This window comes from Pan paniscus, chromosome 5 (genome assembly GCF_029289425.2).
Source record: "Pan paniscus chromosome 5, NHGRI_mPanPan1-v2.0_pri, whole genome shotgun sequence".
Taxonomy (NCBI): Eukaryota; Metazoa; Chordata; class Mammalia; order Primates; family Hominidae; genus Pan; species Pan paniscus.
Window position 1 is genome coordinate 58,604,611 of NC_073254.2, and position 12,630 is coordinate 58,617,240.

Sequence of the window (12,630 nt, forward strand, 5' to 3'; positions counted from 1 at the left end):
ATTGTACCCAGAGTAACCTATGTATGCCTCTGCATATATGCACTATCTGGGGAAAGGGTCCACAACCCTTAGCAAGTTTCAGGTTTTCGAAGGGCCCATAAAAGCTAAGAAGTACCGACCTGTATTAACTTTCATACCTTTATGTTCTGGCTCATATACGATGTTATGTGCTCAAAAGGACAAGCTGGGCAACATAAAGCCTCTTCTCCCCCTTGTTCTGCCAACAAGGATTCCATCTAGTGCTGAAAGAAAGGACCTCTGGAGTCAGACCCAGGCCTAAATCCTGGCTCCATCCATTACTATGCAATTTGGGGCAATTAATTAACAACCAAGCTTCAGTTTCCACAATACAAACTGAGGTGAGTAAAACCTGCTTCATAGAGTTGTTGTAAGGCGTAAACAAAATCCCTTGCACCAAGCATCTAGCAGGCACAGTAGGTACTGCTATGCACCTGTGCCCTTGGTTTCCTTAAGTTCTGGCCAAGAGCTTTAGGCAACTGGGACCTTCTCAAGGGCAGGGACAAAGGCTCACCCAGAGTCTGCAACCCCCTTGAGCTCTGAGCCTAAATCTGTCATGGACAAATTAGGAGTGAATACACTGAGAAGAGTCCTTGTCCAGGCTCTCCAGGTCATACCACAGCAGTGCCACTAGGAGGCTGCAGGACAGGCCCTGGGACTGGAGAGACTCTGCAGGAGCAGCTCTGACTGAAATAGTGTGTGCATGCAAGTGTGCATGTGTTGTGTGCTCATATGTAAGTGTGTGAATGAGTATGCATGTCTGAGTATGAGCCTGTGTCTGAGTGTGTATGTGTTGGCATGTGTATGTGTGTACACGTGGGTTGGGAGAGGCAGAAACCAAAGGGAAGACAGGGTTTCCAGAGAGGCAGCAGCAGCCCTGGCTTCTCCCCTTGAGTGTCCAGGCTGCTGGAACAAATATTCCATTACCTACTGTGTGTTAAGCACTGCTCCTGTCCTTGAACTCACAGGAAGACAAAAACAAGACAGTTAGGTTCAAGCAATATTTCCAGGTGCCAGCATTGTTCTAGGCACTGGGGATACAAAAAGACACATTCCTTGCCCTCCACCAAGGTCAGACACGACACACCCCTGGAGTCGGTGGCACTTCACTGAGTAGAGCCCTGTACAGGGCACCCAGGAAGAGCTGTGCTCAAGACCAGAAATTGTGGAGAAAGGCATAGTTGACCCTGTCCTGGGCAGCAAACCCTTTGAGAGGGGCCACATCCCCTACCCTGCCGACTCAGACCCAAAATATCTCCAGCCACCTTCTCTCCTCCCTCACTTGGCCACCAAGCAATGCTGGACAGAACTCTTCTCTGTCGGGGGAGATCACGGGGCATATCGCCCTCAGTACACTGATAACCCTTTCTCCATCCTCACCTTCCCTCTGGCAGCTGGCCCCATCTTTCCCCTCCCACCCTTCCCCTCACTCCCAGTAGACAACCCCCCTTTCCCAACTAACATACAAGCTTACCTCTCTGAGCACCCAGTCCCCCCACCAGGCTCAGGGAATGAGGTGCCCTTTCGCTTGCTCAGATTCTCCTGCTTCCTGCTCTGCTGGGGTCTCCTTCTATCAGTCACCACTGACCCCCACCCCGACTTCCACTCACAAACCACCACCAACTATGGTGCAGTGGCACTGCAGCGCGGTTAGGCAGCCCAGCGTCACCGTTTCCCAGGCCTGGGACCTTAGACAAGTTACCCCACCTCTCTGAGCTTTGGTTCCTGTGCCTGTAGCACAGGGCGAAACCCAGTGATGCTGACAGAACCTACCTCATGAGGCCGCTGGGAAGATAAGATTATACTGGGCACATAAAATGCTTAGGACTGGGCTAGGAAGTGTTTAGTGAATGTGATCACTGCTGCTGTAAGCCCCTGACAGCACCCACAGTATCTGAAGGGCACAAAGCCTCTAGTAGATGGTCAGAAATAGCGTCCAGGGATGGCATCAAATAGTTGTTTACTTTCCCCATCAAATCAACCTTCGTCCAAGTCAGATAAGCCCCAGGGGTCCCCCCAGGGGTCTCCATGCAGAGCCTAGGCTCTCCATCAGGCAGCCTGATCCCAATTCCCTGGGTCTGGGCGTCACCGGACAGCCTTCAGGGTAAAATGCAGACCATACTAGTGGGCCTTCTCTTGCTGATGATATTGATCTCTTAGTAACTTACTGTGCCAACATATTCTTACCAAAGACCCCCTCGAAACAAGGGGAGAACCACCTGCTACAAGAAGAGTTGCTCAGGTGTCTCCCATCCTAAAATCCTTATGTCGACCTCCAGTTACAGCCCATCTCTCTCCTTCCCTTCTCAGCCAAGCTTCTTGCAGAAGTCACCTGCACTTCCCCCTTCTCACCCCACCACAGGCTGCCTGACCCCACTGCTTCACCAGTGACGGCCTGTAGCCACTCCACCTGTCCCTCCACAGGCCTCACTTCATCTGTTGAGGTTGACCACTTCCTCTTGGAACATCGCCTCCCTGGCTTCCAGGACTCCACTTCCCCAGTCCTCCTCCCATCTCCTTGACTGTCTTCTTGACTCCCCACCCAGCTTCTTCCTGCCCACCTGCCTCCTAAACATCGGCTTCTCCAGCGCTCCACCCTGGCTTACTGCGCCTCTCTCCCCAGCCTGTCGTTGGGTGACCTCATGATTAGAAGCACCGTGCATTTCTGAAGCCTCTCAAGTCTCTCTCCCTCTATTCTCACCCCTGACCTTATGTTTGGTGTACCGTACTGTCAACAAAACACTTGCAACTAAACAAGCAGAAAAGAATTCCCTCCCTTCTCCTCTCTCCCCTGCTAAGATCCTGAACTCCATAAAGAGCCCCATCCATTCCACCAAGTCAGAGCCCTAGAAGGTACCCTCACCTCCATCCACCTCCAAACTTTCACCAGATCCTGCCTATTCCACCTCAGGGGAAGTTTATCAATTGAGTAGCCCAACAGGTTTAAGACTGCAGGTGCAGGGAGGCATGGATGCGCTTTATTTCTTGGACATGGCTCAGAGGAGGGGCAGCTCCAGAGCACAAGGGCAGGGCGAGAGGCAGCACAGGCCAGCAGGAGAGAAAGCCCTGTAGCCCAGATCACACACAGTCTCACCAGACCCCCAGCTGTGCATTGGCTGCTGCAGGCATCTCCCCTCCCTGCCTCAGCCCAGGCCTCCACCAGTCAGCAGCTGAGCTGGCCCAGCTCCCCTCCACAGGAACAGCCTGCAGCTTGCCCTGTGCTCACCCCCAACCCCCTACCCCATTCTCCTTCACTATGAAGTTCCTCTGAATACAAAGCCCACCTCTCAATAACCTATCCCAAGATAATTTTGTTGTGCTAACTTGAATTTCTGAACTCCCTGCCCTGTTTCCCAGCATGGTCCTTTCTCTATGCCAAGCTACTTCTACCTACTAAATAGCTATTTTCCCTCAAATCTTTCTTAACTCCTGTCCTCCATCTCTGCCTTGCCTTACCAGAGTATTATGTTGTTTTGTTTTGTTTTTCTTTTTTTTTTTTTTTTTTTTTGAGACGAAGTCTTGCTCTGTCACCCAGGCTGGAGTGCAGTGGCACGATCTCAGCTCACTCAACCTCCGCCTCCCGGGTTTAAGCGATTCTCCTGTCTCAGCCTCCCGAGTAGCCGGGATTACAGGTGCATGCCACCACGCCCAGCTAATTTTCGTATTTTTGGTAGAGATAGTTTCGCCACGCTGGCCAGACTGGTCTCAAACTCCTGACCTCAGATGATCTACCCGCCTCGGCCTCCCAAAGTGCAGGAATTACAGGTGTGAGCCACCGCGCCTGGCCATCTCTTGAATTTACTGAATTCCCTGCTCCCTTCCTGGCCCCTCATACCATCCCTTTTAGAGGGGTTCTTTGCACAGCAGCTGAGTGATCTTAATAAATGTCCAGCTGGGATGGGGAGCCACTGGCCAGTTAAAGCAGGGCAGTGACAGGGTTAAAGTCCCAGCACCTAGTGCAACCTATGTAGCCTTCCCTGGCCTGGCCCGTCAGCTACCTCAGCCCCACTGCAACCCTCTAGGTACCTCAAACAGCTGGTAGGTCCCGGCACATCCCATCCGGCATCACACCTCTGGTTTTGGCTGGGATGAAAGGGTATTCCCACTTCAGCCTGTCACTTGACTAACTCTGACTGTCCAGCTTCCAGGCTCTGGGCATCTCCTCAGGAAGCCTTTCTGACCCTCCTGGGTCAGTGTTGCCACAGCACATGGGCTCCTGTCACCTGCTGCAGGAGGCAGAAACTGCTCATGGATCTGTCTCCCTTCTGAGAGCTTCTCCAGGGCAAGATCCATATTTTGCCCATCTGGGCACACACAGTAAATGTTTGCATCAGTCAGCGTCCAAGCAGGCAACAGGGGGCCACTTGAATTGGGATAACGTGAGGAGAATTTAACAAAGGGACTGTTTACAAAGGTGTGAACCAGTACAGTGGGTGCTGCAGTGCCCTGACGCCAAGGCCCCAAGAGTGTAGAGCACTGCCTGAGGGGCTGTGACATATGACTGAAGAGTGTGGTCAGCCCTGCAGGAATGGGAGCCCGCTGATGCAGTCCATACAGGTCAGCCTCCTGGGGCACAGGGCAGGGTGGAAAAGGGTGAGAGGGACCCCGATGGACAGATTAAGATGTCCAACCCAGGGCTCAATCAATGTCAATTGAACAGAACTTCACTGATGAGACACCCTGAGCAGGGTTCCACAGACCGACCACTTCTCCAAGGAGAAAACAACATTCCAGGCCAAAGATGTGCCAAGGCTCACCTGTGGGGTCAGCATGGCTTATGCCGGTGTAAAGGCAGCAACAGTACCGACAGGGTTGGAGAAGCAATGAGCAAAGTCGAGGTCTCCAAGTGGGACAAACCCCCGCCTCCAGGTTGAGAGCACCGAGTGAGCAGAGTTCCTCCGCCAGGCTGCAAGGGACTTCCTTAGCTTGGGTTTTCCAGATGAGGAACTGGGTCTGGAGGTGAGTGATGGCCCTTTGTGGGGATGGGGAAGAACCCACGCTCTTTCTTCACTTGATAACTCACTCAGCAAACATTAAGAACCCACTTGGAAATGGGTGTTAACAGCTCCAGGGTGAGCCAAGACCCAGGAAGCCCCCAGTTGGCCAAGTGCAGAGAATGAAGACTGGCCCATTTCCTTGGCAGAGTAGATGACCAAGCTGTGGAGTGACAGGAAACAGTGGTGTTAAATAAGGCCAGGAGCCAACCTCCAGCAGGAAGCACTGACCTCAGCTTGGGCCGGAAGGTGGTGACCTAAGAGGCAACTGGAAGTAACTACAAGTATCCACAGTGGTCATCCAACAGATGCTTCCGGAAAACTATTTTAATAGCTGAGGGAAGGCACATTACCAAGAAATATTTCCACCACAGGTCAGTGCAGCAGAAAAAGCAGAAGAAATGCGGTCAGGTGGTCCTGACTTCAAATCTCAGCCTGCCACTTGACTACAAGTCCCTTAACTCTTCTCAGCCTGGGTTTTCTCACGCATGAATCAGACACAATAATCACACAGCATCATTGTGAAGACTTGGAAGGGAATATGCAAAGTGTCCAGCACAAAACTGGCATAAAGCAAGCCCTCAATAAATTGGTTTCTCTTGTCTGTTCCTACTACCATGTGCCACAGACCAAGGCTGAAAGAGATGTGGTTTCTACCTCCAAGAGCTGCCTCCGGTGGGCAGCCAGATTGTCGCAAGAAGTTGGCAGCATGCCAAGACCAGGTCAGAGCCCTGGATTGAAATGTGAAGTTCCAGAAGGAAAAGGAACAGCACTGCTGCTGTAGGAGAATGGACAGGACTTCGTAAAAAACAAAAATGAGGCCAGGCGCGGTGGCTCACGCCTGTAATCCTAGCACTTTGGGAGGCCAAGGCAGGTGGATCACCTGAGGTCTGGAGTTTGAGAGCAGCCTGACCAACATGGAGAAACCCCGTCTCTACTAAAAATACAAAATTAGCCGGGTGTGGTGGCGCATGCCTGTAATCCCAGCTACTCGGGAGGCTGAGGCAGGGGAATCACTTGAACCCGGGAGGTGGAGGTTGTGGTGAGCCGAGATCGTGCCACTGCATTCCAGCCTGGGCAACAAGAGTGAAACACCGTCTGCAAAAAAAAAAAAAAAAAGAAAAGAGAAAAGTAGGACAAACCCAAAAGTGACTCCAAAGTTGTAAGATTTGTAAGGCAAGAAGGTTGCTGGTGCCACTGCTAAGACAGTCCTGAGAGGTAAGGGCAGAGGCAGAAACCAAAGCTCTGAGAAATGTGACCAGCTAAAGTGACCTGAGATGCGAGCCAGTGGTGGAGCCCAAGCTAAAGCTTTGGCCTCAACCCCCCACCCAGAGCACTGCACATGCAATCATGTGGACCAGTTCTCCCCACCTCACTCTGTGAGCCAAATGGCCCCAGTCCTCCAATGGCCTTGACTGCTGGCCTCAACCCTTCAGTAAACTGCAGCCTTTCTACATTTTCCAACACCTACTCCAGCTTTAGGGCCCAAATCATGGCAATCGGCAGATAAACAGTGATCAAGTGCATATCTCCATGGATTGCAATGTGGCTTCATTCCTGTAATTCTACACCACTATTTATGAACCATTGGCTCACTATGACTCCCAGATGCTCTCTGTCCTCCTTATACACAACAGGTCCCACCTAGTCTCACCCTTAAGACTGTCAACACTTGGGGCCAGGGAGTTCTTTGTTGTGCGGGCAGTCCTGCACATTGTAGCATGGCCAGCAGCATCCCTGGACTCTACCCACTAGATGCTGCCCCCAGTTGTGACAACCAACACTATCTCCAGACATTGCCAAATGTCCCCAGCTGAGAACCACTGCCTTATCTCTTGTACAGCTTTTTTTTCCCCCTAAACATGAAAAGTAAAAATACATGCCAGCTTAAGCGGTTATAGACATCATAGAATATCTTAAACTGGAGTCATAAACCGGAGTTTAATGGGGAAACAGGAAACACTGGGCATCTGGCCAGTGTGGGTGAAGCCCTTGGGATAAGGATCTATGTGGAGATAGGCAACTCTGTCCACCATGGGTCCTTGTAGACACTCCATAATGTCTTAATTTTTACCAACCCCTATACTAGATGTCTATATGCAGACTCGTAAATTGAGAATACAAATTTTAACTTTTCAGCTCTCATATTTTTGTGCATCTACTAAGCATCAGCGATAGAACTATGAACAAGACAGAGACTGCTCCTGAGCCCATGGGCTTGCCCAGTTTCAAAGTGCTGTAAGAAGTGCTATGCTGAGGACCAACAAGGCTCAGCCTGGGCCCCACAGAGGAAGGAAAACACTGGCCCAACTCTACCACTTACTTACTGTTTCCTATCTTTAAAACAGGGACACCAGCCCTACCTACTACTCAGAGTTGTTACCAAGGCCTGGAGTCACAGAAGTTCTAGGCTGGAAGAAACTTTCTAGGACTAAAAGGTGAAGGCACTGCAAACTGGAAAGTGCTGCACAGAGGTAGAGGTCTGCCAGGGGGGTTCAGAAATCACATGGATCCCAGTGAGGAAGCACCTACTCAGAAGAAAAAGCAGTGAGGTGGGCTCTGAAGCTTTCAGACCCAGTGAGGAATGCAGGGGTCGGAGAGGTTTCAGACCACAGCTCACAAGCATCCTGCCTCCCTCTGACCCAGCAGCACCACATACTCCAACCACCTGGTCCACATGCCTTGGGAAGTCCTGCTCCTCAGCGCAGCTGAAATTCTCTCAACTCCTCACAAGCAATGCTGCTTCCTGCCCCTCAGGCAGGACAGGTATGGCCCCATTCAAAAGTATTTTTCGGGCCAGGCGTGGTGGCTCACGCCTGTAATCCCAGCCTTTTGGGAGGCCAAGGTAGGCAGATCACTTGAGATCAGGAGTCTGAGACCAGCCTGACCAACATGTTGAAACCCCATCTCAGCCAGGCACGGTGGCTCACGCCTGTAATCCCAGCACTTTGGGAGGCCGAGGCGGGTGGATCACAAGGTCAGGAGATCGAGACCATCCTGGCTAACACGGTGAAACCCCGTCTCTACTAAAAAAACACAAAAAATTAGCTGGGCGTGGTGACGGGCACTTGTAGTCCCAGCTACTCAGGAGGCTGAGGCAGGAGAATGGTGTGAACCTGGGGGACGGAGCTTGCAGTGAGCCAAGATAGTGCCACTGCACTCCAGCCTGGGCGAAAGAGCAAAACTCCATCTCAAAAAAAAAAAAGAAACCCCATCTCTACTAATAACACAAAAATTAGCTGGGCATGGTGGTGGGCACCTGTAATCCCAACTACTTGGGAGGCTGAGGCAGGAGAATCGCTTGAACCCGGGAGGTGGAGGTTGCAGTGACCTGAGATCACACCATTGCACTCCAGCCTGGGCAACAGAGTGAAACGGTGTCTTATGTCACAGTCAGATGCAGTGAAAAGAGCTGGACTGGGCATGAGAAAACTCAAGTTCTAGTCCCAAATCTGTTACTCTCATATGTGAAATGTGGGTGGCTCCTCAGCTCCCCAAGTCGACATGGTCATCATGAATGGTCCAAACCACAATGGTGGGAATCCACTTCAGCTTTGTTTTGAAATAAACTGTTCTGAAGCTATAGGTGAGTTAACTCCAACAAAGCCTTGCCCTCAATTATGGGGACCCAGCCTGGAGAAACAAAATCCAGAGATAACCTTGAAACCTAATTTCAGACAAGGATTTCATCCTTCTTTACCTGCAAACCTTTTACCAGACCTGGCTGCATAACTGATGAGTTAATGCAGTTGGTTGACAGGATGCTAGTAGACACACGGACAAATGAAAGCCCTGCTCCCTGACCCATGTGTACCTGCCTCTTTGCAGACATCAGCCATGGCCAGCCAGGAAGGGCACTGGGTTAGCCTGTGGGGATGGGGCAGCACAGCCCACTCCCTGCCTGGGAAACCCACTGGAGGCCAGGTATAGTATCCCTTGAGAAGGCCAGCACCCAAAGGTCTCTCTTTCTCTCCTCTTCCTGTGCTGGGCAGCCCCCTGAGAAGTGGTGCCAATCAACAGGGAGCTCAGTGGGGAGCAGGGAGAGCAGCTGTGATCACACACTGGATCATCAGTCCAGATCGGCCAAGAACTGTCTCTACTGAGCATGTAAACACTTGGCCTCAAATCAGTTGCCAATCAAGGTTTCATAATATCCAAAGGTATCACAATTATTCAAGAGTTCTTGTGAAACTCCCAAAATAAAATAAGTTTAATTTTCATTTAAAAAAATGCCTGCAGCATGTCTTATGAAACAGCCTGCCATAATATCAAGCAAATGACAACAGATTACTGTTCCCAAATCTAGCTGGGAATCACCATCTTTATACTGAAAGTTGAGAAGCAAACTCATCACCACTTTCAGCTCAGGAAGCCCAAATAATTCAGAAAATTACTAATATTTGGCAAAATAATTCAGCAAGAAGGTGTCGAAAATGCTGGAAAGAACTGAATTGTGATCCGTTACCATTCTCCCGGTGGGAAAGAATGAAACAGAAGTCCCATGATTTTAAGTATGAATTACAAAATTAGAGGAAGAAAAGGCATGCAGCTGCTGGTACAGATTTGAATTTCAGTTAAGCATTTGAGTCCAGTATCATACAATTTTTGTCAAAAACAAGATTTCTCAGCCACTGAGAAAGAAAATGAAAGACCATGAGAAGAGGCCAAGAAAGGCAATGAGAGGCCTGAACAAGGACACTGAGGAGGCTGCGCACGGCGAGGTTGGAGCGGAACAGCCTTGGCCTCCCACCTGCACAGTAGGATCTCACCCTCGGATTGACCCCAGCCCTGGCCCTCCTCCACACTCTTGACACAGGAGGAGGCACGCCTCCAGTGAATTCTGCCTCACAGTGGCTGCTGCCCTCCTAAGTGCAAGGCTGGGCTTGAGAATTTCAGGGGAGAAACTCAGTGGTGAGTGCTTCTCCTCAGCTGCAGCAGCTGGTACTTAATGGCTCTTAATTTCCCTGCTTTCTGTGCTACTTCCCAAAGGCACACAGAAAGTGGACTGGACATCTGTGCCAGAGGTGACTAGCTTCAGGAGTGCCGATGGTGGCAAGGCCTCTCTGCACATGCTTTGGTCAGGTCCCCCCTCACCTCATCAACAGCCAAGAGCACATCCCTCAATGTGGCTGGTCCTTAGGAGTCACACCCACTGGCCAGAGGTCCTGAGCACCAAGCCCTCAAGCAATAAGCTCCCAACTCCTCCAGAGGCTGTGGCTAGTTAGCAGCAGGGTTCCATCTGGAACCCAGGTCTCTGACTACAGTAACTAACCTAGAGCTCTTTTCTCACATTTCTTCAGCAGTTATCTAGCAGAGGCAGTAGGATCACGAGCAGAGCCAGCCACTTCAGCAAAGAAAGTGTGATGAAGTCCATGAACCCAGAGAATATGTCAGGGGCAGATTCTTAAGGGCACAGAAAACAACAAAAGCAAGTTTATATTCACAGGGAAACATAATCTGTGATTATAAATATTTTACGGGCAAAGAAAGCAGCACTGGCTGAGAGACTGGAGGGAGAGGGTGGACAGCAAATTAGATTCCAGCCTGCAAAGTGATAGGGCAGCTGGAAAAGCAGCAAAGCCGAGGCTATTCTGGGCTGTGCTGCGAGGGCCTGCGTCACAGGCCCTGGCCACAGTCTTTGTTGAAACCACAGCCTTCCAGCGGTCAGCACAGAACACCTTGGGGAGAGGGTTTAAGTCCAGGAAGACCAGAGGAGGGGACAGCGAGGACAGAGGAGAGTCATCTGAATGACTCTGGTGAACCTCAACAGCAGGGAGGCAGGTGACGGGAGGCAGCACCCTGCAAGCACGTGAAAGGAAGACACTTCCTGCTGACTAAGGGCAGAGGAAGAAGTGAGGCTGACCCCAGAAAGCAAGCCACCTGAGAAGCCAGAAGGCAGCTTGGGTCAAGCTGCCCCAGTGAGAGCAAAGGTCCAGCCCTTGAGCAAGTGGTGCCAGGCTAAGAACAATTCCACCCTCCCTTTGCCTCAGGCCAGGGTTCTCTACCTCCCACAGCCTTTAGGAAGTAGCACAGAAAGCAGGGACATTCAGAACCTGCTGAGCACCAGCTCCTGCCACTGGAGAGAACCAACACTGGCAAAGCAGGCCCTGGTTTCGATGATTCCTCCTCTTTGGCCACATCCAACCACTGCAGCAGAGCATGTCCTTCCAGAGGGCCAGAAGGAAAGGATATTAGCTCCTAAAATACCCAGAGTACCTTGAATCAGGCTTAGTCAGAGGAGCCCTGGGGAGCGATGTGCTCCTCCAATGGAAGATGTGAAACTAAGAGCCTCTGCCTCATTGCAGTCAACGCTCGGTGGGCAACGGGCTCCAAGGTGTGCCCACAGAACTCAGGAAAATCAGAACATCAGCCTCTAGAATCACAGCTAGTAAGAATCAGGTCAAGATGGAGTAGACTCATCAATTATGAAAGGAAGACCCAATGATGTTGTGGGAGGACCCTGGGTTGGAAATCACAGGATCCAGCTCTGAGACCAGCTGTACCACTTCATAATTGTAGAACCTTGAGAAATCACCTCTTACCTCTGAAACTCAGTGTCCTCAGTGTTATTCCAATTTAAGAGATTTATATCCAGCTACCTACTCAACATCTCTTCAATGTCTCAAAGGCGCCTCCATTCAGCTTGCCCACAACTGCTCTTCTTCCCTAATCCTCCAGCCTAGCTCCAAGTTCAACACAACCAACCATCCAGGCATAGAAGCCGGAAACCTCAGACCCATCCCTGGCCTTTCCCCATTAGTATTCCCCATTACTAACCCATTACCAAGTCAACTCCACCTCCTAAAGATGCCCACTGCCCTCCACCACCATCCCGGTCCATATTATCACCTCGCATATAGTCTATTGCAAAGCACACACTCATCCATTCTGGCCTCCCTGAGGAGCTCTCTGCAGAGCAAATCTAACCATGTCTCCCCTCCCACCAGCTTTATCCCACTTGCTAAATTACTCTCCAACAACATCCCAGTGCCCCCAGTATGAGGAAAATCTTCCGAGGGCTCGTAAGGCCCCACTCCTCTTTTGGCTTCAACCCACACCATGTTCCCTCTTGTGGCTCCAGCCACACTGGCTTTTTCTTCTAGACCTGGCATTTATCCCATTCCCTCCTGTCACAGGGTTTGTGCACATGCCCTTCCTTCTACCGGCAACATCTCCTCCTCTTCTCTCACCTAGCTAATGCCTATTCATTTATTTCACTGTGAGTGAAGTGCACTAAAGTATACAGCTCAGTAAGTATTTACAGATGTCTATCTTCATGGAACTCCCACACAGATCTAGATTTAGAACATTCCTGAGACCCAGAAGTTTCCCTCTTTCCCCTTTCCAGTCTGCACCTTCCCTACCCCCCAGGTAACCACTACTGACTTCTATCACTGTACCTATTCGGACTGCAGCTGATGCAATCCTTCCTCAGGGAGCTGCCTCTGATCCCATTGAAAAACTCTTAGCTCCTTTATCACAGACCCTTGCTACACTTGGGACTTTGCACTTGTTTGAGGAATTGATTCATGTTGGTTTCCCCTGGGACTCTATAAGCTCCAGGAAGGCAGGGGCCACACCTGCTTTTACTCACCTTTGTTTTTTCAGTGCTGACCCA